This window comes from Macaca nemestrina, chromosome 13 (genome assembly GCF_043159975.1).
Source record: "Macaca nemestrina isolate mMacNem1 chromosome 13, mMacNem.hap1, whole genome shotgun sequence".
NCBI lineage: Eukaryota > Metazoa > Chordata > Mammalia > Primates > Cercopithecidae > Macaca > Macaca nemestrina.
Window position 1 is genome coordinate 24,396,336 of NC_092137.1, and position 27,040 is coordinate 24,423,375.

Sequence of the window (27,040 nt, forward strand, 5' to 3'; positions counted from 1 at the left end):
AGTTGGTTTACTTGCATAAATAAAGTCACATTCAGAATACCTAGGAGAGGTGCTGGGGATGGGGTGGAAATAGAGAAGAGTGACTCAGTCCTCCTTAGATGTGGAATAATGGATGTAAGGATGTAATTAAGTCATCCTTTATAAGCTTGAACTAGGTGAGTAGTGATCACTGGCTTTGATTTTAATTAGCCTATTCTTGATATTAAACATTTCCTATACTCTCTCATTATATATGACTTTCTTCAAGCATGGATAATTGATAGAAGTCATACATATTTAGAGCCTTTTTATTCCTTCTCTTGATGTCTACACATACCTTGATCAGTCTCTACATATAATGTCTGTTAATAGATCATCCTAATCATTAATAATAAGCAATAATTAGAATGAAAAATAATGAAAAACTTCACACACTAAATTCAGGTCTTTGAATTTACTCTGGCTTAACTGATTTTTTTATGTGTAACTGGCTCATTGAACAGGCAGGACTTGTGCTTTGTGACCATAGAAGCAACTTTATTTTTATCTCCTACTTTCCCTTTAAAGCTGTTCGGTGCAGGAAGCCCTTGCCTTCCCTTCTGGATGAAAACTCAAGCATTTCCATCACATCTCTACTCACTCTTGGGTAATAAAAATCCTTACAATCCCTTTAGTTCACATTCACAGGCTGAACCTAGTGATTAACCTTCTCCCTTCCTTCAGCTGGGGCCTGTTGCAGGTGAGAGGCTGTGATCCAGGAAAGGTGGGAGGGGTCAACTGCTGCTCTTTTTTTCACTGTCACCCTCCTTTCCCCAGACTGCCTCCCAGCTAGATCCTGTCTCTTAGGAACTTTTAGCAAGAGCTAGAACGGAAAGGACATGGAAGGAAGGAGAGGAGAAGTGGGAAGACAAGAAAGTACTTACCGAGCTGGTCTACTCTCTGGGCTAAAGGGACACACACAGGTACAGACTCCTGACTTATAACAAGATTCCAATGCAATTTGGTGGGAAAATATGTTCTTTTCTTTTCTTTTTTAATTTAAGAGATTGGGCTCACGCCTGTAATCCCAGCACTTTGGGAGGCCCAAGCAGGCAGATCACTTGAGGTTAGGAGTTCAAGACCAGCCTGGCCAACGTGGTGCAACCCCTGTCTCTACTAAAAATACAAAAATGGGCCGGGCGCGGTGGCTCAAGCCTGTAATCCCAGCACTTTGGGAGGCCGAGGCGGGCGGATCACGAGGTCAGGAGATCGAGACCATCCTGGCTAACACGGTGAAACCCCGTCTCTACTAAAAATACAAAAAGAAATTAGCCGGGCGTGGTGGCGGGCGCCTGTAGTCCCAGCTACTCCGGAGGCTGAGGCAGGAGAATGGCGTGAACCCGGGAGGCGGAGCTTGCAGTGAGCCGAGATCGCGCCACTGCACTCCAGTCTGGGCGACAGAGCGAGACTCTGTCTCAAAAAAAAAAAAAAAAAAATACAAAAATGAGCTGGGTGTGGTGGCATGTGCCTATAGTGCCAGCTACTTGGGAGGCTGAGACATGAGAGAATCACTTTAACCCAGGAGGCAGAGGTTGCAGCAAGCTGAGATCATGCTGCTGCACTCCAGCCTGGGTGACAGAACAAGACTCTGTCCCACAAAAAAAAAAAAAAAAAAAAAGATAAATATAAGAAATGGGTTTTTACTATGTTGCCCAAGCTGGCTCTAAGGTCCTGGACTCACATCCTCCTACATCAGCCTCTGAAGTAGCTGGGGCACACAAGCTACCATGCCTGGCTTAGATGTTATTTTCAATAATGGTGCGAGGTTAACTGGCTACCCATATAGAAAAGAAAATGGACCTTGACTCCTACATCCCTCCATCCATCAACATTAATTTGAAATGGATCATAAAAGTAAATGTGAAAGTGGGAGAATATTTTCATGCCTTTGAGGTCAGCAACAACTTCTTAAACAGGGAGCACAAATTACCAAATATAAAATAGAATATTGGTAAGTTGGACCTGATTAAAATTAAAAACTTCTTTCCATCAAAAGACATTTGAGTGAAAGGCAAGACACAGATGGGAATAAAATACTTGTATTTACATGTCTGACGAAGGACTCCTATCCAGAATATATGAAGAACTCCATATCAGTAAGCGAGACAGACAATCCAATAAAAACTGGGCTAAGACTTGAACTGGTACCTCACAATAAATAAACACATGAAAAGGTTCAAAGCATCAGGGAAATGTAAGTGAAAAAGCCAATGAGGTGCTGTTCCCAGAATGGCTGAAACTAAAAGGAAAACCAAGTGGAGGCAAAGACATGGAGCATGTGTTCCTGATTTAAATTGGTACAGCCACATTGGAAAACTTAATGGTGCCAAAGCGAAATATACATATACTCTATGACCTAAAAATTCCACCCCTTTGTATATTCCTGATGAAAATGAATGCTTATATTCACCAAAAGACATGCATAAGGATGCTCATCGCAGCTTTATTCATAACACTTACAAATGGAAACAACTTGAATATTCATGCTTAAATATATTGTGGCATAGTCATATAATGGAATACCACACAATATTGAAAAAGAATGAACTACAGTTCTCCACAACTATGTAGATGACTGTCATAGGCATAAGGTAAAGTGAAAGAACCTAGATATAGAAGAATATCTACTCTATGTTTTCATTTATAGGACATTCGACAAATAGGCAAAACTAATTTATGGTGGATGATAGCGATCAAAACAGCAATTACCTTTGGCTGGGAGGGGGCAGAAAGGAGTCTTCTTGGATGTGGAGAATGTTCCATATCTGTAGCAGAGTGGTAGTTACATGGGATGGTTACTTGAAAAAAAATCCATTAGGCTATACATCTAAGACTTTATGTAATTCTACCTCAAAGAAAACATTAGTGCCAGCTCATTTTTCATTTTCAGTTGCTTTGTCATTTTTTTCCTTGAACTCTTGTATCTCTGCTTTGAGTGCTTGTTATTTAGAGATTATTTTTACTTTAGTTCCTAGAGTTTATGGAAATTTATGGTAGTCTCACAGTTTTCTTTTCTCAATTTCAGTTACCAAGGTCCAAAACTAGGTGCAGTACAGAGAGAGAAATCATATTCACATAAGTTTTATTATATTACATTATTTAATTTGTCCTATTTTGTTAGTAGTTGTCATTAATCTCTTACTGTGCCTAATTTTTATGATGATAATTATTTTTTGAGATGGGTTTTTATTCTATCACCCAGGTTGGAGTGCAGAGGCTTGATCATGGGTTACTGCAGCCTCAACCTCCTGGACTCAGATGATTCTCCCACCTCAGCCTCCCAAGCAGCTGGGACTACAGACATGCACCACAATGCTGGCTAATATTACTTTTTGTAGAGACAGTTTCGCTGTGTGGCCCAGGCTGGTCTGGAACTCCTGAGCTCAAGTGACCCTCCCGCCTCAACCTCCCAAAGTGCTGGGATTACAGGTATGAGCCACTGAACCCAGCCTTACTGTACCTAATTTAGAAATTAAACTTTATCAAATAGATATGCACATATACGGGGGCCAGGCATAGTGGCTCACACCTGTAATCCCAGCATTTTGGGAGGCCGAGGTGAGCGGATCACTTGAACCCAGGTGTTTAAGACCAGCCTGGCCAACATGGTGAAACCCCCTCTCTACTAAAAATACAAAAATTAGCCGGGCATGGTGGCTCATGCCTATAGTCCCAGCCACTCAGGAGGCTGAGGCAGGAGAATGGCTTGAACCCAGGAGGTGGAGGTTACAGTGAGCAGAGTTCACGCCACTGCACTCCAGCCTGGGCAACAAAGCAAGACTCTGTCTCATAAAAAAAAAAAAAAAAAAGAAAAGAAAAAGAAAAAAAGCACATATAGGAAAAAAACGTAGTATAAAAAAACATAGTATATAGGGTTTGGTACTAAATGTGGTTTTGGGCATCCACTGGGGGTCTTGGAACGTATCCTCTGTGGATAAGGGCAGGGGACTACTGTACTTGGTCATGATTTTCACCAGTTTTGAGGCAAGATGTTTCTGTTTTCTTTACCTGCCAATTGTTTCCCTATTGATTTCCTCCTTTCTCCTTCTTGTATCTTCCTAAAGATTTGTGTGCTGTTTCTCTTTTAGTTACTTCTCACCTTTGAATGAGGGTACTCTCCCTGCAGGGTTGACACACACTATTTCCAATGGACAACATCCAAATTGTCTTCTCTCCAGGGGGCGCCATTGACGTGGAATACAACATGAATAGTGTCTCCTAGAGCCCCTGCGGCCTAGACATCCTCTTTGCTGTGGGAAGGCACCACAGCAGAGTGGCAAACCCCTACCTGAGCCCCCATGATCCCAGCAGGGATTCATCTGTGTGCTTGTGTGAGCTGGCCTACCCTTTGCTCCTCTACAGAGAGAAAGGCTATATCTGCAGGGCTGCTTATGACTGATAGCTGTCCCTCCACCCTGTGTCACTGTGCCAAGATTCTTTCCTCACCCTGCTGCCCCTGCCCCTTTGTGGTCTCAAATGGGTTCCAACGGAGCCTCAATAACTGGCCTGCACAAAAGCTTGTTCTAAGCCAGATATTTTGGTTTTGCCTTCCAGAGTATCCACTCGTGTTGGAGCAGTTTGAGTCCTGCCAGCTCTGCCTGCACTCTGCACTCTAGCTATTGATTTGGTTCTCCTTCTTACCCTAATTGGATTATCACCATAGAAGACAGCCTTCCTTCATATATATTAAAGTTCCAGGTAAAAGCAGTTTAGTCATTTCATCAAGATAAAGTTTCTTATTCTTCTTGTTGCTTTCAGGTGATTTAAAATATTTTGTTCTCACACACAATGCTGCAACTGTACATAACTCAGCTTCTATGTATGCAAGTGTATCTGCAGAACAAATGCCTATAATTGGAATACTGGTTAAAAGGGTAAGCACCTTTATAATTTAAATAAATACTACCATCATGCCCTTCTAGAAGTTTTACCAATTTATATTCCTGTTGCATGCCCATTTCCCCACAGCCTTGCCTCAGATAACAGAGATATAAATGCACTTAACAGTATAAAGAAAAACCCTAAGACTGATACTATAATTAATTACATTGGGTCAGATTCTTGGTTTCAACAATAAAGTTTATGCTAACTAGCTTAGGCAGAAAGGAATTTATTAAGTAGCTCATATAAGCATTGGAAGGGCTGGAAGAACAGGCTCTCGGCTGAGCTTCCAATAACAACCCTCAGAACCATAGTGTGGAACTGGCCTGGTGAGATGGCTGCTGCCACGGCCATATCCAGGATGATACTCCCTGTAAGCTGCGAGCTGCTCCTCCAACTGCAGAAACGCATCCCCGGCTGCACAAAACACTCTTCACTCAAGAGAACCGCGTGGCTCCCTCCCCAGGCCAATTTCCAGTAGGTATTCCTGCCCGAGTCTCAGCCCAGGCCCCACAATTGGCTAGTCTCTTCTGCCTGAAGTCACTTCAGTTGGGTTTCCCAGACATTGCTGAGTCTGGCGGTGTGGGAGGCTCTGTGCCATACAGCTGGCCTGACCATTGCCTACGGGAAGTCAGCTCAAGGGGGGAAACCTGAAGGCTTTGAACACTTATCCCAAAAGTGAAGATATAGCTCATCAAGGCACCTGGTATAGACAGCCTGATCTTCATGATTTTATCCTCACCGGGTCTTCCAAACCTCCCTCCTATTTAAATGCCCCAAAGCCCCCCACCTGTGTGGCAGTGACATGTGCCAGGCTGTATGCCAAATGCCAGATATACAAAGATGAAACAGGGAAAGAGGAAACAAAATCTCACTACCTCTCGCCAGAGCAGGTGAAATGAAGCACATTGCCGAAGGTCAGATATTGGTTTAGAGCCAGAGGAAAAATAAGATGAAAAAAGCAAGTGAAATTTCTCCTATCTGGTTGGGAGAGTTGAGTGTGTATGGCAGGGAAACCCTGGATCATGGGGGGAAATGTGATTGGAATCTGTGATCAGAGAGCAGCGTGCTGGGAGGCCCTGGGGGCTGTAGGAAGTGAGTTCTGGGATACTGAGCTGTGCTCTTCGTACGGTCCCCACTACCTATGTGCAGCTATTGGGTACTTGAAATGTGGCTGGTGCCGTGTGTTGAAATGACAATATTTTCAATATATTAGGTTAAATAAAACACATTAATAAAATGCATTGTTAACATTAATTTTATCTATTCTTTTTATACCTTTTTAATGTGATATTAGGGAATTAAAAATTATATATATGGCTTGCATCCTATTTCTATTGGACGGTGCTGAGCTAGACAATGAAGAGAAAGATCAATGGGATGGAAGCCTTTGCATCTCTTCTTTCACTCTCTCTGGTCGTTTCCTGCCTTCTCTCTCTCTCTCTCTCTCTCTCTCTCTCTCTCTCTCTCTCTCTCTCTCTCTTTTTGAGATGGAGTCTCACTCTGTTCCCCAGGCTGGAGTGCAGTGGCACAACCTTGGCTCACTGCAACCTCCGCCTCCCAGATTCAAGCAATTATGCCTCAACCTCCCGGGTAGCTGGGATTACAGGTGTCTGCCACCACGTGCAGCTAATTTTTGCATTATTAGTAGAGACAGCGTTTCACCATGTTGGCCAGCCTGGTCTCGAAATCCTGACCTCGAGGGATCTGCCTGCCTTGGCCTCCAAAAGTGCTGGGATTACAGGCGTGAGTCACCGTGCCTGGCCAAAGTTCACAGATTTAAATGTTAATCTCATTCAAAAACACCTGCGCATAAAACATCCAGAATAATGTTTGACAAAATATCTGAGCACCATGGCCCACCCAAGATGGCACCTAAAATTAACCAACATATGGGGATATAAGGCAACAGGGAGTGGGGGAAGTAGGGCTAACTAGAGACTTCATGCCTGTCCCAGGACACAGAAAAACCAATGTCAAAACCCCACACATTGGAGCTAATACAAAAACAGAAGCAAAAACCAGTAATGCAGACTAAATTTGGTCCCAAGTCCCTAGAGCCTTAATAATGAATGGCCTTGGGCTTAGAGACTCAGTGTTTAAATATGTCAGTGTTTTCAACCTTCACCTAGCATTACTCATGCTATCCACCTGCCCCATGACAGTTCCTGGCTTTAATGCTTTTCTACTTTTGAAACAACTACGTGGTTTTTTTCCCCCAGGAACAAGGAGAACCATTTTCTGAGAAGGAAGAGTGGGCGCCACCTAATTGTGTATGGAGTTGACTGTCAAGTCCAGATTCTAACACAGAATCAAAAGATGCTGAGAATATCTTGTGTTGAGCTCTCCCTGACTTGTAACTTGCCTTTAGGGAGTTAATTTGATTCGAGGGCTAGTATCCATAATATTTGTAATCATCTGTTATTTAATTGATTCCAATATTGTTTGTCATGTGGGACAGCCTTTTGATGCTAAGCAAGACAAAAGCTGCCCCAGTTCATTGTTGATGTCATTCCCTTTCTTCTTTGTTTTTGAGATGGAGTCTCGCTCTGTCATCCAGGCTGGAGTGCAGTGGTGTGATCTTGGCTCACTGTAACCTCTGCCTCCTGGGTTCAAGTGATTCTTCTGCCTCAGCCTCCCAAATAGCTAGGATTACAGGTGCCCGCTGCCACGTCTGGCTAATTTTTTGTCTTTTTAGTAGAGACAGGGTTCCACTATGCTGGCCAGGCTGGTCTTGAACTCCTGACCTCATGATCCACCTGCCTTGGCCTCCCAAAGTGCTGGGATTACAGGTGTAATCATACAGACTCCCCAGTGGGTTCATCCTTTTCCCAAATCTGCACACCACGTTAATGCACTCTGTGGAGAGATTATTTTTAGTCATCAAATTCCTCAACATGTTGGTGATGAATTTTCTGCTACAGAATTTTTTTTTTTTTTTTTTTTTTGCATTTAAAAAAATCAAATCACAGCATGGCTTTCATCTGGGAATCACATGTCTAGGAAAGTAATTATTTCAAACCCAAGGGCACAACCAACTGTAGCTAAAATGGATTCAGTTTTTGGTTCTGTCATACCTGCTCAGAAAGCACTGTGCCCTCAATAAACTCACTATGCTACATACACATTGGGCAGTGTCCACCAGCCTCAAAAATATCTTCCTAAATGACTGATATTAGGGACCTGAAGTTTGAGGGAGTTTGTAGTCTCTGGAAATGGAGAACAGGAACCAGGTAAAGCTGTCAATTTTGAAGGATTCTGAAGTGATGGGATGCAGATGCAAGAAAACAGAACTACAGGATAATTTTACAAAATCTGCTATCTGTATTAATGTTGACTGTGCTATGAAAGGAAATTAGATGGTAAGTTCCTTCATGGAAAGGAAGTAACTTATCTTTAGCACATACTTGCTTAGAACAGGTGATTTCGTGATGAAAGGGAATAAAACCTTGACCTCGCAAAGAAAAAAAAAACTAGTGTCTCCTGTAGCTGCATTTCAATCAAGCGTCATGGAATGAGGGCAGAGAAGGATAATTATACATCTTAAAGAGTAATTCAACTAAACTTTGCGTCTGTGTTTATGAACATCCGTGTAGGTAAGTGTCAGCTTCCTCAGAAAGGCATTTTCCCAATGGAAAAAGCTGTAGACTGAAGGGGAAGACTTGGATCTTGATTCTGAGACTTGTAAATGTTTGATCTTGAATATGCCACCAAATGTCCCCAAGACTCTGTATTCTGTAGAAGTCATTTGCAAAAATATAGTGGGCACATGGACTAGTGCATTCATTCGGGACAGCAATCCAACCTTCCCCAGAGAAGCTGAGTGACAGGAGCCTTTTTGGCCCTGCAACCCCCAAAAGAAGCTCACTTCAGACCCAAAAGTTCACCTTTATGAGGATGTTCATTGCACGTAAAGAGTGTGTGTCAGCAGGCATGGTGGCTCATGCCTGTAATCCCAGCACTCTGGGAGGCCGAGGCAAGTGGATCACTTGAGGCCAGGAGTTTGAGACCAGCCTGGCTAACAAGGTGAAACCCCATCTCTACTAAAAATACAAAAATTAGCTGGGTGTGGTGGTGCACACCTGTAGTCCCAGCTACTCGGGAGGCTGAGGCAAGAGAATCACTTGAAACCGGGAGGCAGAGGTTGCAGTGAGCCGAGATTGCACCACTGCACTCCAGCCTGGGCGACAGAGTAAGACTCCATCTCCAAAAACAAAAAAATGTGTGCGTCAAGCTAGTATCCATCTCTAGGGAAATGAATAACTAAAATATGAAGGGTCCTTATCACAAAACACTCTGTAGCAATTAGAAGTGATGAATTAGAGATACACGGAGCAACATGGATGAACTATAATTCATAGTACGGCGTGAATAAATGAGAAATAGAACAATATCACGTTGGCTGGTTAAAATCACATTCATGGAACATAACCCACATAGCTATCAAACATAAATAACTGTCTCTGAGGACATACCCCAAACATACTAGAGAGGATGCCTATGGAAGTGAAGATTGAGGAAATGGCAATATAAAATACGAGAGGGGCCTCTTGTCCAGAACCAGTGACGAGAATGTGGCAAACAAACACCTCCAGCTTAATGAGAAGCACAGCAAAAACTGTCATTCCTCACCCCTTCAGAGTGGGAATCGCTTCACCCCTTCTGCTTGCTATCACCGGATTTCTTGTTTTTAAACTGTTCTCTGGGAGTCCCTGGCCATGACTTTTCTGACACTCTGTTGAGTGATACCATCGATAAAACTTAGAACTTATGTACGGTTTGCAAATATCCTTTTGTTCTTTATATTTTCCTAGTCAAATTAAGTATTAGATGTGGATATAAAGTAATGAGTTTTTAAGCTTGATCCAAATGAATGTTATTTCTTCCAAAGCAGTCATAGATTCCACCAGTTCTGCCAAAGCTTGAAACATTTTTGGAACTGTGTGTTCCAAAATTGTGTGTGTGTGTGTGTGTGTGTGTGTGTGTGTATGCATGTTCACATTGTGTGAGTGTGTGTGTACAACGTGCTTAAGGACCGGTCAAACTTTATATTTCAAATCTAGTCTTACGTTACCTGATCACTGCCCACCTAGCCAATCTCATCTTATCCTACTCTCCCCATTTAGCCCACAGTGTTCCAGGCACTCCTGGCTTCTTTTAGTTTCTCCAGCACACACAGTGCATTCTTGCTGGGGGTAACTGTTCCATTTGTCTGAGATGCTCATCCTTCTGGCCTTCTTTCTCAAGGTGGGCTCCTTTCTGTTGCACAGGTCTTACTTAAATGTCACTTCCTTCGAGAAGCTTTCTCTGACCACCCAAACCAAAGAACTGTCCACGGACTTGCTATCTCACCATCCTGCTTTTAATTTTTCCACTGCCACCACTATCAGATATTTGCTTGTTTAATGACTATATCCCCAATTTAAATGAAAGTCACATATTCTCACGGGGCACGGTGGCTCACGCCTGTAATCCCAGCACTTTGGGAGGCCGAGGCATGCGGATGACTTGAGACGAGGAGTTTAAGACCAGCCTGGCAATATGGTGAGACCCCATGTCTACTAAAAAAACTACAAAATTAAGTGGGCATGGTGGCACGTGCCTGTATTCCCAACTACTCAGGAGGCTGAGGCAGGAGAATCACCTGAGGTTGGAGTGAGCCAAGATCATGCCATTGCATTCCAGCCTGGGCAACCGAATGAAACTCTACCTCTTAAAAAAAAAAAACAACAACCCTCACATATTCTCATGGCCAAGAAAGGTGCCTGCCACATAATAGGTGCTATGAGAATGTTTGTTGAACACACTGGAGTACGATGAACTCAGATCTCTGCCCCTGAGGTCCAAAAAATTAGCAACTTAAGTATTTAAGAGTTTATTGTAGATTTTCTCCTTTGTTAATTGGCTTATTCTTTTATTACATCACTTCATTGCTTACTTTGCATCACATTTATTTATTTATTTATTTTTTATTTTATTTATTTTTTTTTGAGACGGAGTCTGGCTCTGTCGTCCAGGCTGGAGTGCAGTGGCCGGATCTCAGCTCACTGCAAGCTCCGCCTCCCGGGTTGACGCCATTCTCCTGCCTCAGCCTCCCGAGTAGCTGGGACTACAGGCGCCCACCACCTCGCCCGGCTAGTTTTTTGTATTTTTTGGTAGAGACGGGGTTTCACCGTGTTAGCCAGGATGGTCTCGATCTCCTGACCTTGTGATTCGCCCGTCTCGGCCTCCCAAAGTGCTGGGATTACAGGCTTGAGCCACCGCGCCCGGCCTACATATTTATTTATTTATTGAGACAGAGTCTCACTCTGTCACCCAGGCTGGAGTGCAGTGGCATGATCTCGGCTCACTGCAATCTCCTCCTCCCAGGTTCAAGGGATTCTCCTGCCTCAGCCTCCCAAGAAGATAGCACTACAGGAGCGTGCCACCACGCTCAGCTAATTTTTTGTATTTTTAGTAGAGACGGGCTTTCACTGTGTTAGCCAGGATGGTCTCAATCTCCTGACCTCATGATCCGCCCGCCTCGGCCTCCCAAAGTGCTGGCCTCCCAAAGTGCCTCCCAAAGTGCCTCCCAAAGTGCTGGGATTACAGGCATGAGCCGCTGCGCCCGGCCTACATATCCCTATTTATAAATGTATCTGTTTTTCCTACTAAGTTGTGGGCCTCTGGAAAGAAAGAACTATGTTTTCAATTTTTCATATTCCCTAGAGGATTTAGCATAAAACTTTGGTATTCTTAATACTAGATATATGTTGTTACCAGAGTGAACGGAATCGGATTGGTATGAGTGAGTGTGTTTTTGTAAGTGTGTGTGTGTGTGTGTGTGTGTGTGTGTGCATTACAAGTATAGTGAGAGACAAGCAGAGAGAACACATTTGCAGGGGCCTGTGTGGGTACATTTTGTGCCAGTGATTTTTAGACTGATTTTGAGGGTCTGCTTACATTTAGAAAGTACAAATTTGGACAGAGATCAAGTTTCTGTGCCATGTTGTCATAACAACCTAAGTTCTGCAGGACCTGACATAACTCAGACAAAACGTGATAAGGTCATGGACTTAAGATGGTCTATACCCAATGTACATGATACTCTGCTCTTTTTTACATGAAGAACAGTGACATAAAGAAGTTAAAGGGGGATAAGGCCACAAAAACCATGGTTACCCCAATATTTTACTGGAGTAGGCTGAGCTCCTTGAGGACTGACCCCATGTCCTGCTGATTTTTCTCTGCAATGACTAACACAATGCATCATAATGTATAAGGAACACTTAACGAAAGCTTGCTAAGTGATGGACTAAATGAAAAACTGAAGAAAAGTAATGAGATTGATTCTTTTATATGACTCATGAATTGGCTCAGAAGCCATTGGCTCCAAAGAAACTCAGTTGAAGAGTTCCAAAAACGCAGCATCGTTGACCTAAGTGTGTGGTCTCTATAGAACACATATTCAGCTGTAGAATGTAGCATTGCTATCCATCAAGTCCCCATCTTTCAGACTCTCAGGCTAGAAACTTTAGAAGCTGACATGAGTCATCCACCGTTCTTCCCTTCCACATCTAAGCAGTCATTAATTCTTGCCAGGTTTACCTCAGAAATAGCCTCAGCCCACAGTGCCTCATTGTCTAATATCTAGACAATAGACGCCAGTCTCTCCCGTTTGCAATCAATCCTTCCCCACCTCCCCAAAGTTATTCCCCTGTAACCAGTACATGAAACAGGACGGATTTGGGATGGCTCAAACAGAAAGCACTTGTCCTATCTTATAACTGAGCTGTGGTTTGAATGTGTCCCCCGAAATTCACATGGTGGAAATTTAATCCCCAATGCAATGGTGTTGAGAGGTGGGATCTTGAAGCCGTGATTAGGTCATGAGCGCTCTGTTTTCATGGATGGATTAAGGTCATTACTGAGGAAGTGGGTTCGTTACTGCCAGAGGTGTTCCTGATACAGGGATGATTTCAGCCCTCTCCCCTCCCCTCATTGTCTCCTTCTCCCCTCTCCTCTCTCCCTCCTTCCCCCCTCTCCTCTCTCCCTCCTTCCCTCTCTCTCTCCTTCCCTCTCTTCCTCTCTTTCATGTGCATGCATGGGTCCATGCCGTCTTGCCTTCCACCTTTTGTCATGGGATGATGCAGCAAGAAGGTCCTTGCTAGGCCGGATGTGTTGCTTCATGCCTGTAATCCCAGCACTTGGGAAGGATGAGGCAGGAGGATCTCTTAGCCCTGGAGTTTGAGAGCAGCTTGGGCAACAATATTGAGATCTCATCTCTACAAAAAATAAAAAAATTAGCTGAGTGTGGTGCAATAGTGAGACCTCATCTCTACAAAAAATAAAGAAATTAGCTGATTGTGGTGGCATGTGCTTGTAGTCCGAGCTACTCTGGAGGCTGAGGTGGAAGAACTACTTGAGCCCGGGAGGTCAAAGCCACAGTGAGTCATTACTGCACCACTGCACATGGTGCCTGGGCAACAGAGCAAGACCCTGTCTCAAAAAAAAAAAAAAAGAAAGAAAGAAAGAGGCCAGGTACAGTGGCTCACGCCTGTAATCCCAGCACTTTGGGAGGCCGAGGTGGGTGGATCACGAGGTCAGGAGTTCAAGACCAGCCTGACCAATATGGTGAAACCCCATCTCTACTAAAAATACAAAACTTAGCCAGGTGCGGTGGCGGGCGCCTGTAATCCCAGCTACTCGACTGAGCCTGGAGAACTGCAGATCATGTCACTGCACTCCAGCCTGGGTGACAGAGTGAGATTGTGTCAAAAAAAAAAAAAGGAAGAGAAAAGAAAGAAAGAAAGAAAGAAGGAAGGAAGCAAGGAAGGAAGGAAGGAAGGAAGGAAGGAAGGAAGGAAAGAAAGAAAGAAAGAAAGAAAGAAAGAAAGAAAGAAAGAAAGAAAGAAAGAAAGAAAGAAAGAAAGAAAAAGAGAAAGGAAGGAAGGAAGGAAAGAAAGAAAAAGAAAGAAAGGAAAGAAAGAAAGAAAGAAAGAAAGAAAGAAAGAAAGAAAGAAAGAAAGAAAGAAAGAAAGAAAGAAAGAAAGAAAGAAAGAAACTTGATCAATGTGGGCCCCTTGGACTCAGTAGCCTCCAGAACTGTAAGAAATAAATCTCTGCTCTTATTAATTACTCAGTGTCAGGTATTCTGTTATAGTAGCACAAAATGGATTGAGAAAGACTGTCCCTCCTCTCTCAAATCTTTCTTCCCTACCCATCCATGATTTTTTCTTTTTCTTTTGAGACAGGGTCTTGCTCTGTCATGCAATCACAGCTCACTGTAGCCTTGACCTTCTGGGCTCAGCTGAGCCTCTCACCTCAACCTCCCAAGTAGCTGGGACCACAGGTGTGCACCACCACACTCAGCTAATTTTTGTAGTTTTTCGTAAAGACAGGGTTTCCTCATTTTACCCAGGCTGGTCTTTAACTCCGTGGCCCAAGTGATCTGCCCACCTCGGCCTCCCAAAGTGCTGGGATTACAGGCGTGAGACATGGCACCCAGCCCCTACCCATGGTTTTCTGTTTATCGTCAGGTATTGAACAGTTCAGTCCAATCTAATATCAACATTTTAATTTCTTATCCAAATTAAAGTTCTCCCTGTCACTAGTGTGAGCAAACTTAGGCTTGTAAGCATACAGGGAAGAAGTGGGTTCCAGTCATTTTCTTCTCTTTGTTTCACCTCCTCTTGCATTAGCTGGGCCCAGGAGAGAGGGGATTAAAGAAACAGAGGCCTTTGGTGGCTCTGTAATCACAGCACCCTCGGTGAGTAGCAGATCTAATGGGTATTTCTCTAGTGAGGTGCTTTTAAGAATTTGTTTAGAGATCCTTCCTCCTTTGACCCTCCTGCTAAGCATTCCCTTGGCTTGGACACTGCCTATTTCAGCTAGGCTCTTCCATTCTTCCCTTTATGACTTGAATTCCAGTTGACCGTCCTGCATAGTGTTTCTTATGTTGGAATCATCCAGAAGGTCCTCTTAGATAGGGTCTGTAAGATGACTCAAGTCCAGCTTTCTTCCTCATGTCCACCTGGCACAAATTTCCCCATGATTTCTGCACGTGTGGCTTGTTCCTTCTGGGTCCCCTGGCTTTGCTCTACTGCCACCCACCAGCCTTCCACTGAAGAATTTTTTCCATTGATATCAGAAGACAGCCTCTCTGTCCCTTCTCTTAGAAAGCCTGGAGATGGGTAAAGGTCTAACCATGGCAGAACTGGCACAAGGCCACTCGCTTTGCAAGTCCTGCCTAGACAGTCTTGTACCTCACTTAGGACGTGGAGGGGGGACTGAAAGCTATTGTTCTCAGCTTTGGAGCCTCAGCCAAAACTCTGAGAAAGGAAAAGCCCTATTTTAACATGCTGTTACATTCCTTTAAAAACATCACATATTGTTTTGTTTTGTTTTAATTAACTGTTCCAAGTTGTTTTTTTTTTCTTTTTTTGAGATGGAGTTTCGCTCTTGTTGCCTAGGCTGCAGTGCAATGGCTCAATATTGGCTCACTACAACCTCCACCTTCCGGATTCAAGCGATTCTCCTGCCTCAGCCTCCTGAATAGCTAGAATTACAGGCATGCGCCAACAGGACGTGCGTCTAGCTAATTTTTGTATTTTTAGTAGAGACAGGTTTTCGCCACATTGGCCAGGCTGGTCTCGAACTCCTGACCTCAGGTGATCCACCCACCTTGACCTCCCAAAGTGCTAGGATTACAGGCGTGAGCCACCACACCTGGCCCCAAACTGTTCCAAGTTTACAATGCTTGATTTTTGAAGTCCAGACTCAGAACAGACATCTAAGTGGATCAGTGGACCTCCAGCATTTTGCAAAAGAGGAAGCAAAACCCAAGGAAGTTCACTGACTTATGGAAGATCACACAGCTGGTAATGACTGAAACAGAACTTGATCCTAGATCTTTCTTTGGCTTCCAGACCTATGTCCTTCCTACTACATTGTCCTGCCTGAAATGCCTCTTCTTTAAAGGTACCAGAGATATTTGCTCCTGATAAAGCTGCTTGTATGTAAGGATCAACTGAAAATAATATAAACTTTTAATGATTTTCAAAAAGCCTAGGGCTGGGTGCAGTGGTGTGCACCTGTAGTCCCAGCTACTCAGGAAGCTGAGCACACCCCAGGAGTTTGAATCCAGCCTGGGCAACATAGCACGACCCCATCTCTGTTTTTTGTTGTTGTTGTTGTTAATAAAAAAAAGCTTATGAACTAGATGCTGTGATTATGGATGATTTTAATTTTTTGGTTTATGTTTTCTAAGCTTTCTATGAAGATTATATATTTCTCTTATTGTAGGGAAACAAAACATATAAAATTACTCTTTTTCATGTAGGTCTCTATTTTAGAAAGTAATTCCATATAAATGAAAACAAAACTGCATCTATCCAGATTTTGAAAAGTCTGTTTGAGTAGAATAATAAGACCTAACTTAAGGTCCTGGCTCTTGTTAACTGTGTAACCTTGAGTTACTCCCTTGACCTTTGGGATTCATTTTATTCAATGTAGCATGGGGAGCCTGGATGGTATAAAATCTAAGCTATTTTCTAATTCTGAAAATAAAAATGTTTTATTAGAAGCGTTGTAAGGAGCAATTATGAAAACTTACATGAAAAGTCTCAAAATATAAAACTTCATGTACATTTTATGGCAGTAAAGGACCGTGACTTCTCATCTTTCTCTACCATGAGCCTTCCAGTCAAGTGAGATCAGCTGTGTCATTTTACCCACGTAAAGCACTTCTGACTTTGAAGACCCTGGGAGTCTTCACTGATCCTCAAGTCCTACCTCCTCGGTGAAGTCTCCCTGACTACTCCAGCCCTCGTTGGCCCACCTTCCAGTCCCTACAGACTCTGAGCCCACACTACGCTAGTTAGCTAATCGTCTGATGCTCTTCTGTGTTGTACACTGTGATTTCTTGTGTGTTCAACTTTTATTTAAGAGACAGAGTCTTGCTCTGTCACCCAGGCTGGAGTGCAGTGGAATGAGCCTAGGGTCCTGTAGCCTCGAACTCCTGGGCTCAAGCAATCCTCCTGCCTCAGCCTCCCGAGTAGCTGGGACTACAGATGCATGCCACCATGCCTGGCTAATTTTTTTTTATTTTGCATTTTGTACAGACGGGATCTTGCTATGTTGCCCAGACAGGTCTCAAACTCCTCAGCTCAAGCAATCCTCCTAAAGCGTTGGGATTACAGGCATGAGCCACTATGCCCAGCCTGTATTTGTTTTTTTATCCAAGCCATTGACTGCAGACAGCAGCCACGCTTGCTGTCTCTGTTTTTCCCCTACCCTTGCTCAACATAGGCTGAACCCTCCCAGGGCCCTCTGTGTATGTTTGTTAGTGAGAAGTGTCTGTTAGAAGAAAGGGTCTGAAAGGTTCAATTAGAGACTCAAGATCTGTGGGGTTCCCAGCTGTCCCTGGAGCAAGGTACCCTTGACAGCCAGTCTATGATCTAGGAGAGAGTGAAGTTGATTCCTTTTCCTCCAGCTTCCTTTGGGTCTTTCCCCAACCTGGCCTCGGGCAAGGCTGACTCTGGGTTGCTTTTCTGTTGCTGTTAATCCCTGGAATTGGACCCATAGTTTGAGCCTCCTCTGGAAAAGGGATCACAAGTCTCTCCTTACACTGCTGGCTCCAGGTCACCTCTTGTAGGCCAGGCCTAGGGGGTGGAGTCGGCCAGAGTACTAAACTATCTGGGGTATGCTCTGGGCCTCCTGGCCGAGAAGGCTAAAACACTCACCATCCGTTCTGCTGTCTTCTCTCTCCCCAGGACCTGGGGAGAAAGGAGGAAGAGCCACTTCTCCTATCATGCTCTTTGGCCGGTCTCATCCATTCCTCTTCCATCCTTCACGCCTCCTCCTCTCAGGAGGAAGAGCCACTTCTCTTATCACTCTCTTTGGCCGGTCTCATCCATTCCTCTTCCATCCTTCACGCCTCCTCCTCTCTCTGTGTTGCGGTCCCCGTTTTCTTCTCCCCGACCACTGTCCCTCTGACAGTCTGTCCGACTTCCAGAGTTCATTTTCAGGCCTCTTTTCCTCATCTCCTCTCCTTTCCCACGTAGACTGAGCTCTTGTCAGCCCACCTTTCTGTTTCTGGCTGTTTCCACTGTTGCTCCCTGTCCACAGAGCAAATGGGGCAGGGAGGTGATGCCACCCTTGTGGGCCCGGCAGGGAGCTGGGTGATTTTTAAGCGTTTTTCTCATTTTAAGGGCTAGGTGACAGAATGGTTGCCTGAGGCCCCACCTCAGAAGCTGGCCTAGAGTCCCGACAGGAGTTGTCTCACACTCCGTCCCACAGAACTGGAGGCGAGGTGGTGGCGGTGCTGGCATCAGACCACAATGTTAGGGGAGTAGCCGAAGCCCTCCGAAGTAGGCCACGCCTGCGCCATTGCACAGTTCGGAGCTCTCCCATCAGCCCTTCCGAGCACACTGCCTCAAGTCGCACATCCAAAGTGAAATGTGGGTGTTTTAATCACTGAAGAGAATCCTTAATACTGCTCCTTCAGCACATAGCTGTCTCTCCTGTGCCAGGAACCGCAGGGAGCCTATTGCTTTCCATCCTGAACTGGATCCAGAAGCATTAGGTGAGGCTCAGTACAATTTTCAGTTGTTATCATGGCAGGCCCTTAGAGACGCTTCTCAATTCTAGCAATTAGCCACGCAGGGGTCAACCAAGTGTTCTCAGCTCTAATTAACAGCTGTGTTGAATCTGGGACACATACAATTCCTTTGGGGATGTGCTCTTCGAACAGAAAGAAAGCCAGAATAGCAAGCTCTTTCCTCCTTATCAGAGGCTGTGAAGTCTGAAAATGACTGCTGAGGGGATTCTTAATGAAAATACCGGGAAGCTGAGTGGCCTCTGGGCTGCATGTATGAATTTAAAGGCAAAAAGACAATCTCAGCTCGACTATGAAGTTATCTACTGGGGCTCAGGAGGCTCCGGGGAGCGCTGGGGGAGTTAGGTGCCTCTTAGCTCCACTCCCAGAGCCCAGTACACCCAGCAGGCTACATGATAATCATCACCACACAAATCAAAGGCTTGCTCTCTGGCTTCAAAAGGAAAAGGAACAGGAACAGGATACTCTGTGTTGGGACTCCTGCTCTGAGCGGGAACTATGCTGATGCCTGTTCAAGTTGTTCCCTGGGTATTTTGGCTTCTTGCCCTGCCTGACAGCTGCAGGAGTTCTGTAAGAAATCTGAGGGAGAATTTCCTTTGCAACCATGACTGAGAATCCAGGATCAAGAGCTTTGCAGACAGAAAAGACATTACCCTTCAAATATCCCAAGCCATCTATTAGGGTCAGCAAGCAGCCGGCAAAAAGCGGGGCAGCTGGCGGTCCAGCCCGGGGTGGAGAAAGTGGATTCCGTCGGGAAACAGCCAGTTGAAGTTTTCTTTACTAACTGAGAGCAAATGCACCGAGGCATTTAAAAATAAGCATATGTTCATACTGGAATATTTCAAATGAACAGAAGCAACACCTAAGGCCCAGATCAGTAAATATTAACTTTGTGACACATTTACTTCACAACTTTTTCTAAACGATTTGCGTATACATTAAAACCTACCCCTTCTTCCCCTGGCCCCAATCCCCACTCCCATCCTGAGGTTAGTAGGTATTTTTCTAGGTAAACGACAACCAGGGGTTTATATTCTTTTTCTTTCTTTCTTTCTTTTTTTTTGAGATAGAGTCTCGCTCTGTTGCCAGGCTGGAGTACAGTGGTGCAATGTTGGTTCACTGCAACCTCCGCCTTCTGGGTTCAAGTGATTCTCCTGCCTCAGCCTCCCAAGTAGTTGGGACCACAGGTGCACGCCACCATGGCCAGCTAATTTTTGTATTTGTAGTAGAGACGAGGTTTTACCATGTTAGCCAGGATGGTCTCGATCTCCTGACCTTGTGATCTACCCGCCTCGGCCTCCCAAAGTGCTGGAGTTACAGGCATGAGCCACCACGCCCGGCCTATATTCTTACTACGTACGGATGCATCTATAAACAAAGATATCCTTCTCTCTGTTTTTGAAATGTAAGTGGTATCATTTTGTACTTCTCTTTTTGCAAAGTGTTTTTATTTCCCTCACCATGTTTCAGAATCAGCCACATTAATACATGTAAATCTTTGAAAATTATTTATTTATTTTTTGGGACAGAATCACGCTCTGTTACCCAGGCTGGAGTGCAGTGGCACGATCTCAGCTCACTGCAACCTCCACCTCCTGGTTTCGAGCAATTCTCCTGCCTCAGCCTCCCAAGTAGCTCGGGCTACAGGCTCATGCCACCATGCCTGGCGAATTTTTGTATTTTTAGTAGAGACAAAGTTTTGCCATGTTGGCCAGGCTGGTCTCGAACTCCTCACCTCAGGTGATCCACCCACCTTGGCCACCCAACATGCTGGTATTACAGGGGTGAGCCACCACGCCCAGCCAATACATGTAAATCGAATAAATTCATTTTTAACTTTAAAAATATATTTTATTATGTGACTATATCAAAAGGTATTCATAATCTCATTGAAAGACATTAAGTAATTTAATTTGGGAGGTAATCACAAACATTGTTGCAATGAATAGTCTTGTATGTGTCTTTTGGGGGATGGGGGAGTTTTGGGGTTTTTTTTGAGACGGAGTCTTGCTCTGTCACTCAGGCTGGAGTGCAGTGGCACAATCTCGACTCACTGCGACCTCTGCCTCCCGGGTTCAAGCGATTCTCCTGCCTCAGCCTCCCAAGTAGCTGGGATTACAGGCGTGCACCACCACGCCTGGCTAATTTTTGTATATTTAGTAGAGACGGGGTTTCACCATGTTGGTCAGGCTGGTCTCGAACTTCTGACCTTGTGATTCTCCTGCCTCGGCCTCCCATAGTGCTGGGATTACAGGCATGAGCCACCAAGCCCAGCTGGAGATATTTTTCTTGGGGCAATTGTTCTCAAAGTTTTGCTTTTGGGATCGTTTTATACTGTTAAAATTATTAAGGTCCCTAAGTAGCTTTTGTTGACATGGATTATATCCATTGGTATTTATAGTGTTCGAAATTAAAACTGAGAAATGTGAAAATATCTATTTATTAATTCATTTAAAAATCATAAACCCATCATATTTTAACACAAATAACATGCTTCTTAAAAAAACAAACAAACTATATTTTACCAAACCAAGAAAGTTAATGAGAAGAGGGGTATTGTTTTATATTTTTGTAAATCTCTTTCATGTCTGGGTTAATAGAAGTCAGCTGCAAGTCTCATATCTGCCTCTACCTTCAATGTGTTGCAACATGTTGTCTGGTTAAAGTACATGAAGAAATGCAGGCCTCACACAGATATGCAGTTGTGAAAGAGAATAGTATTCTAATAGCCTCAGTAATTTGGGATATTCTTTATGAAAAAAACTAAATCAAAAGTTAGCAAATAATAGTTTCTTAAAGATTAGTTGCAAAGTGGAATCTGAAATCATATCAATGTATTTCTCATACTCTATTATGTTAAAACCTATTGATCTTTCTTGATCATTTTGAAAATATTGGTTCACTGAATTATGTATGTCTTACAAATGTTGACAGATTTCATTCTACAGTATCAAAAACCCACATTTATTTATAGCACCACTGATTTAATCATAAAGGTTTTTAAAAATTGGGAAACCATCAAGTTCATGGTGGTGGACATAAGTTTTCCAAAAATCTAATTTTTGCTTGAAAGCTCAGAATTTATCGTTAGCAACAGATGCAGTCAGTCGCTTTCCTTGAAGTGACAGGCTCATTTTGTTCATTTTTTTGAGAAAAATGCCTGCCAAATTCTCAAGTCTGGATAACTATAGTTTGTCAGTCTTTCTTTCAAGTAAAAATGGTCTTCTATGAAAAAGTGGCTAGTTCAGCTCATAGCCCAAAACAATACATAAGAGGTTTTCCTTGCGGAAGCTACCACCATTCCTTGGTATGGAAAAGTGCTTTCTGTGTCTTTCCCATCTCATTACACAGAATATTAATATTAAAAAGACATGGGCCAGGTATGGTGACTCATGCCTGTAATCCCAGCACTTTGGGAGGCCAAGGCAGGCAGATCATTTGAGGTCAGGAGTTTGAGACCAGGCTGGCCAACATGGTGAAACCCCCGTCTCTACTAAAAATGCAAAGATTAGCTGGGCGTGGTGGAGTGTGCCTGTAGTCTCAGCTACTCGGGAGGCTGAGGCAGGAGAATCACTTGAACCCAGGAGGCAGAAGTTGCAGTGAGCCGAGATCTTGACACTGCACTCTGGCCTGGGCAACAAGTAAGACTTTGTCTCAAAAAAAAAAAAAAAAAAAAAAAGACATTTACTCAAGAGGCCAGGGGCGGTGGCTCACGCCTGTAATCCCAACACTTTGGGCGGCTGAGCTGGGAGGATCACTTGAGGCCAGGAGTTTGAGACCAGCCTGGTCAACACAGCAAGACCCCATCTCTATTCAATTTATTTATAATAAATTATAAATAATAAATACAATAAATTATAATAATGTATTATTATTAAACGATAATAAATAAAAGAAATTTAAAAATAATAAAGACATCTACTCGAGAGTTGAGATGTAGTAAGTTTTGCCAGTGATTTTTACTGCTTCATCTGAGTTGTTGGAGGCTCAGTGTGGGCACATCGGAGAGTTAAAGGCTCCGGGAAGTTTCAGTCCTGGTGGCCCCCACACTTATGTGGGTTTTACTTCCAGGAGCCCTTCACAGTCTCATGGTCAACCCTGGAGATGAATCCCCTGTCCTTCTGGCAGGGAGAGGGGAAAAGTAACCATTTCGAAATATTCTCAGAACATTCCATTCTCCTCAACAAGGCCAGCCCTCAAGAGAAACTGTTTTACCAGGGCCTAACTGACTGGGGTTTTACCAGAGATTGACTAACCTGATGGAAAGGAAATACTAAATTCTGGCCCCCTCTAGCCTTTCTGTGTCACCTAAGGGGGGAATAAAAAGAAAACAAAGCTGAGAAGAACTTGTGAAGGTCAGGACACGGGGCACAGACTCAATAAAAGTCTGAGACCTAATCATAGGTCTACAGAACCCATCCCTTCTTCCAACACCTTACCAACACAGCAATAGGGCTCCTGTATGGTAACAGGGGAATACAGCTGAAAGAATGGCATGCCTTACACACTACTTAAGAAATCTCTAGGGAAATGTAAAGCCGATAGGGGAGAGAGAAACAAAGACACCAGAGGAAATGTTAGCCTCTGACACCTATAGCTGCAGCAAACAGAAAATAAAGCCTGACTCCCAAGCAGATAAACATAAAACCTCACATGAAAGGCCTGTCCACCTCAGTTCCTTTTAATCAATATCATGTCTGGTTTACGACAAACAATTACAAGGCCTGCTAAGATGCAAAAACACAGTTTGAAGAGACAGAGGAAGCATCAAAACCAGAATTCAGATATGGCCGAGATGTTAGAATTATCAGACAGGGAATTTTAAAATAATTATGATTAACATGCTATGATAGTATTATTTGTGTGGTTCTAATTCTGACCCATTTTGTTTGATTCTTGTGCTGGATCTCCAGTACAAAGTTAAATGGAAGTCGGGATAGCAGTCACTTTTGTCTTTTTTTTCCCTGAATTTAAAAATGTTTCCAAAATTTCACTTTTTTCTTCTTTTCTTTCTTTCTTTCTTTTTTTTTTTTTAGATTGGGTCACAGTCTGTCACACAGGCTGGAGTGCAGTGGAGCAGTCACGGCTCACCACAGCCTTGACTACTTGGGCTCAAGCGATTCTCTGCCAATCTTTTTTTTTTTTTTTTTTTTTTCTTGAGACAGAGTCTCAAGGCTGTCTCCAGGCTGGAGTGCAGTGGCATGATCTTGGCTCACTGCAACCTCTGCCCCCTGGGTTCAAGCAGTTCTCCTGCCTCAGCCTCCGGAGTACCTGGGATTATAGGCGTGCATCGCCATACCCAGCTGATTTTTTGTATTTTAAGTAGAGATGGGGTTTCACTATGTTGTCCAGGCTGGTCTCAAACTCCCGACCTTAGGCGCGCCCACTTCAGCCTCCAAAAATTCTGGGATTACAGGCATGAGCCATTGCGCCTGACCTCTCCGCCACATTTAAAAAATGATTTTGTAGAGATGAGATGTTGTTATGTTGCCCAGGCTGGTATCAAACTCCTGGACTCAAGCCATCCTCCTGCCTTGGCCTTCCAAAGTGCTGAGATTACAGGCATGAGCCACTGTGCCCAGCCCATCATTTCACTGTTGAATACAACGTTTGCCGAAGGTTTTGGTAGATACCCCTTTTCAGGTTAGGAAAGTCTTCTATTTCTAGTTAGCTAAGTCTAGTTAGAGTTTTGTGTTTTTCTAAGTTATGAATAGATGTAGAATGTTATTGACCGATTTTCCTGTATCCTCTGAGATAATGACATGGTTTTCCTTAATTTATGTATGAATTGAACTGAAATAACAGATTTTTTTCTTATGCATTTCATTATTGCATTTGTGCGACAAACCCAAATTGCTCATGATTGAAAAAAATAACCACATTCCTGGATTTGAATTGCTATTATTTTGTTTAGGGTTTTTACAATTTATATTCATAATCACAATTTTCCTTTCTCGTACAGTCATTGGCTTTGATATCAAGGATATACTAGTTCATAAAATGAACTTTCCATCTTTGAACTCGTTTTTCTGGAAATAAACTTTCCTATAAAATCATATGAACTTTATGTTTTCTTTGTGAGAAATTTAACAATTACTCCATTTCTTTTATGATTATAGGTCTAGTAATAATTTCTATTTCTGATTAAATGTTATAATTTATATTTATCTAAAAATACATGTCATTTGTCTTCAAATTTATTGGCACTAATTTGGTCAAAGTATTTGTATTGTAATCATAGTTATATCTTTATTTCATTTCCAATATTGTTTATTTGTACCTTCTTTTTTGGTTGTTTTTGTTTTGTTTTGTTGTTTGCTTGTTTGTTTGTTTTTTGAGATGGAGTCTCTGCCGCCCAGGCTGGAGTGCAGTGGCACAATCTCGCTTCACCACAACCTTCACCTCCCAGGTTCAAGCAATTCTCCCACCTCGGCATCCCAAGTAGCTGGGATTACAGGCACCCACCACCACACTCGGCTGATTTTTGTATTTAATAGAAACCGTGGGCCGGGCGCGGTGGCTCAAGCCTGTAATCCCAGCACTTTGGGAGGCCGAGACGGGCGGATCACGAGGTCAGGAGATCGAGACCATCCTGGCTAACACAGTGAAACCCCGTCTCTACTAAAAATACAAAAAAAAAAAATTAGCCGGGCGAGGTGGCGGCGCCTGTAGTCCCAGCTACTCGGGAGGCTGAGGCCGGAGAATGGCGTAAACCCGGGAGGCGGAGCTTGCAGTGAGCTGAGATCCGGCCACTGCACTCCAGCCTGGGCGGCAGAGCGAGACTCCGTCTCAAAAAAAAAAAAAAAAAAAAAAGAAACCGTGTTTCGCCATGTCGGCCAGGCTGGTTTTGAACTCCAGACCTCAGGTGATCTGCCCGCCTCGGCCTCCCAAAGTGCTGGGATTACAGGCGTAAGCCACCGCACCTGGCTCATTCTTCTTTTCAGAATATATACATATGACACAGTAAATTTTCCTTACATGTTCCTTGTCCTATGAGATTAATATGCAAAATTTTCAGTTATTTATTTTAATGCAGTTTATATTTGTTATTATTTTTCTTTGAGAACTGAATTATTAAAACGCATTTCTGTTATTTATTTCTGACTTTATCCCATTGTGCTCAGAAAACATGATCTCTATAGAAATTATTTAGTGTTTGTGAAGACTTCCTTTATGATATGTTTCATAGTCAATATTTGTAAATGTTTTCTAGGTGATCTTGTAAATGATCTTGAAAAATTACACCTTCTCTAATTGTTGGGTGTAAGGTTCTATATGTGTCCATTGAATTTGTTAAGTCAGTTATACAAAATAGTCTATATCTTTAACTAAATTTATCTATTTGATATTATTTCCTGTGTGAAGAATGTTAAAAATCTTCCAGGATAATTATGGTTTATCAATTTTTCTGTAGACATTTTTCAAGTTATTCTCTGTACATTTTGAGGCTATGCTGTTAGGTCTATATCTTCCCTATGACCTAATCAACCATTAATTTATTGAGCATCTGTTATGTCCCAGACATTGTTCGACACATTGAATTAAACAGTATTGAACAAAACGTAGTTATTCTTTTTAGGCTGGGCATGGTGCTCACTCCTGTAATCCCAGCACTTTGCGAGGGGGAGGCGAGAGGATCACTTGAGCCTGGAAGGTCCAGGCTGCAGTGAGCTGTGATTGCGCTACTGTGCTTGAGCCTGGATGACACAGAGTCCCTATCTCAAGAAAAAAAACAAAAACAAAAAAGAATTATTCTCTGTTTTTCTTCTTTCTTTTCTTTTCTTTTTTTTCTTTTCTTTTTTTTTTTTTTTTTTTTTTGCGACTGTGCCTCACTCTGTCGCCCAGGCTGGAGTGCATGATCTCGGCTCACTGCAACCTCCGCCCCCTGGGTTCAAGAGATTCTCCTGCCTCAGCCCCCTGAGCCCAGCAAATTTTTGTATTTTTAGTGGAGACTGGGTTTCACTATGTTGGCCAGGATGGTCTTGATCTCTTTACCTCTTGATCTGCCTGCCTCGTCCTCCCAAAGTGCTGGGATTACAGGTGTGAGTCACTGTGCCCAGCCTGTTTTTCTTTTTTTAAAGTTTTTTTGACACCAGGTTTTGTTCTTGTTACCCAGGCTGGAGCGCAGTGGCATGATGACACCTCATTGCAGCCTCAACCTCTTGGGCCCAAGTGATCCTCCTGCCTTGGCCTCCTGAGTAGCTGGGACCACAGGCATATGCCACCATGTCTAACTAATTTTTAAATTATTCGTAGAGACAGGATCTTCCTATGTTGCACAGGCTGGTCTCAAACTCCAGGGCTCAAGTGATTCTCCTGGCTCGGCCTCCCATTTGGTTGGGAATAACCCAACCAAAAGAGTTATTCTTTTTCTTATTATTATGTAATAATACTCTTTCCACTAAAAATATCTTTTCTTTAATGTTTACTCTGTATAATAATAATATTAGTGTATCTGATTTTTAAGAGATATATATTTTCCTCATTTTTTCCATCACTTTTTTCTCATCAATAAACGGCGGGGCATTATTGTTTTTAAAATTC

The 27,040-nt window shown here is 43.2% G+C and overlaps 1 protein-coding gene and 1 long non-coding RNA gene across 2 annotated transcripts in view; one reads left to right on the forward strand and one right to left on the reverse strand.

Moving 5' to 3' along the window:
• Nucleotides 1-27,040, reverse strand: part of LOC139357790 (WW domain-binding protein 11-like) — a 94,748-nt gene that overhangs the window by 19,912 nt on the left and 47,796 nt on the right. The gene's annotated exons all lie outside the window — the stretch shown is intronic.
• Nucleotides 1-27,040, forward strand: part of LOC105479815 (uncharacterized) — a 42,050-nt gene that overhangs the window by 7,003 nt on the left and 8,007 nt on the right. The window contains exons 2-3 of the long non-coding RNA XR_986086.3: nt 547-941; nt 4,573-4,716. This is a non-coding gene — a long non-coding RNA (uncharacterized lncRNA). The remainder of the gene's footprint in view (nt 1-546; nt 942-4,572; nt 4,717-27,040) is intronic.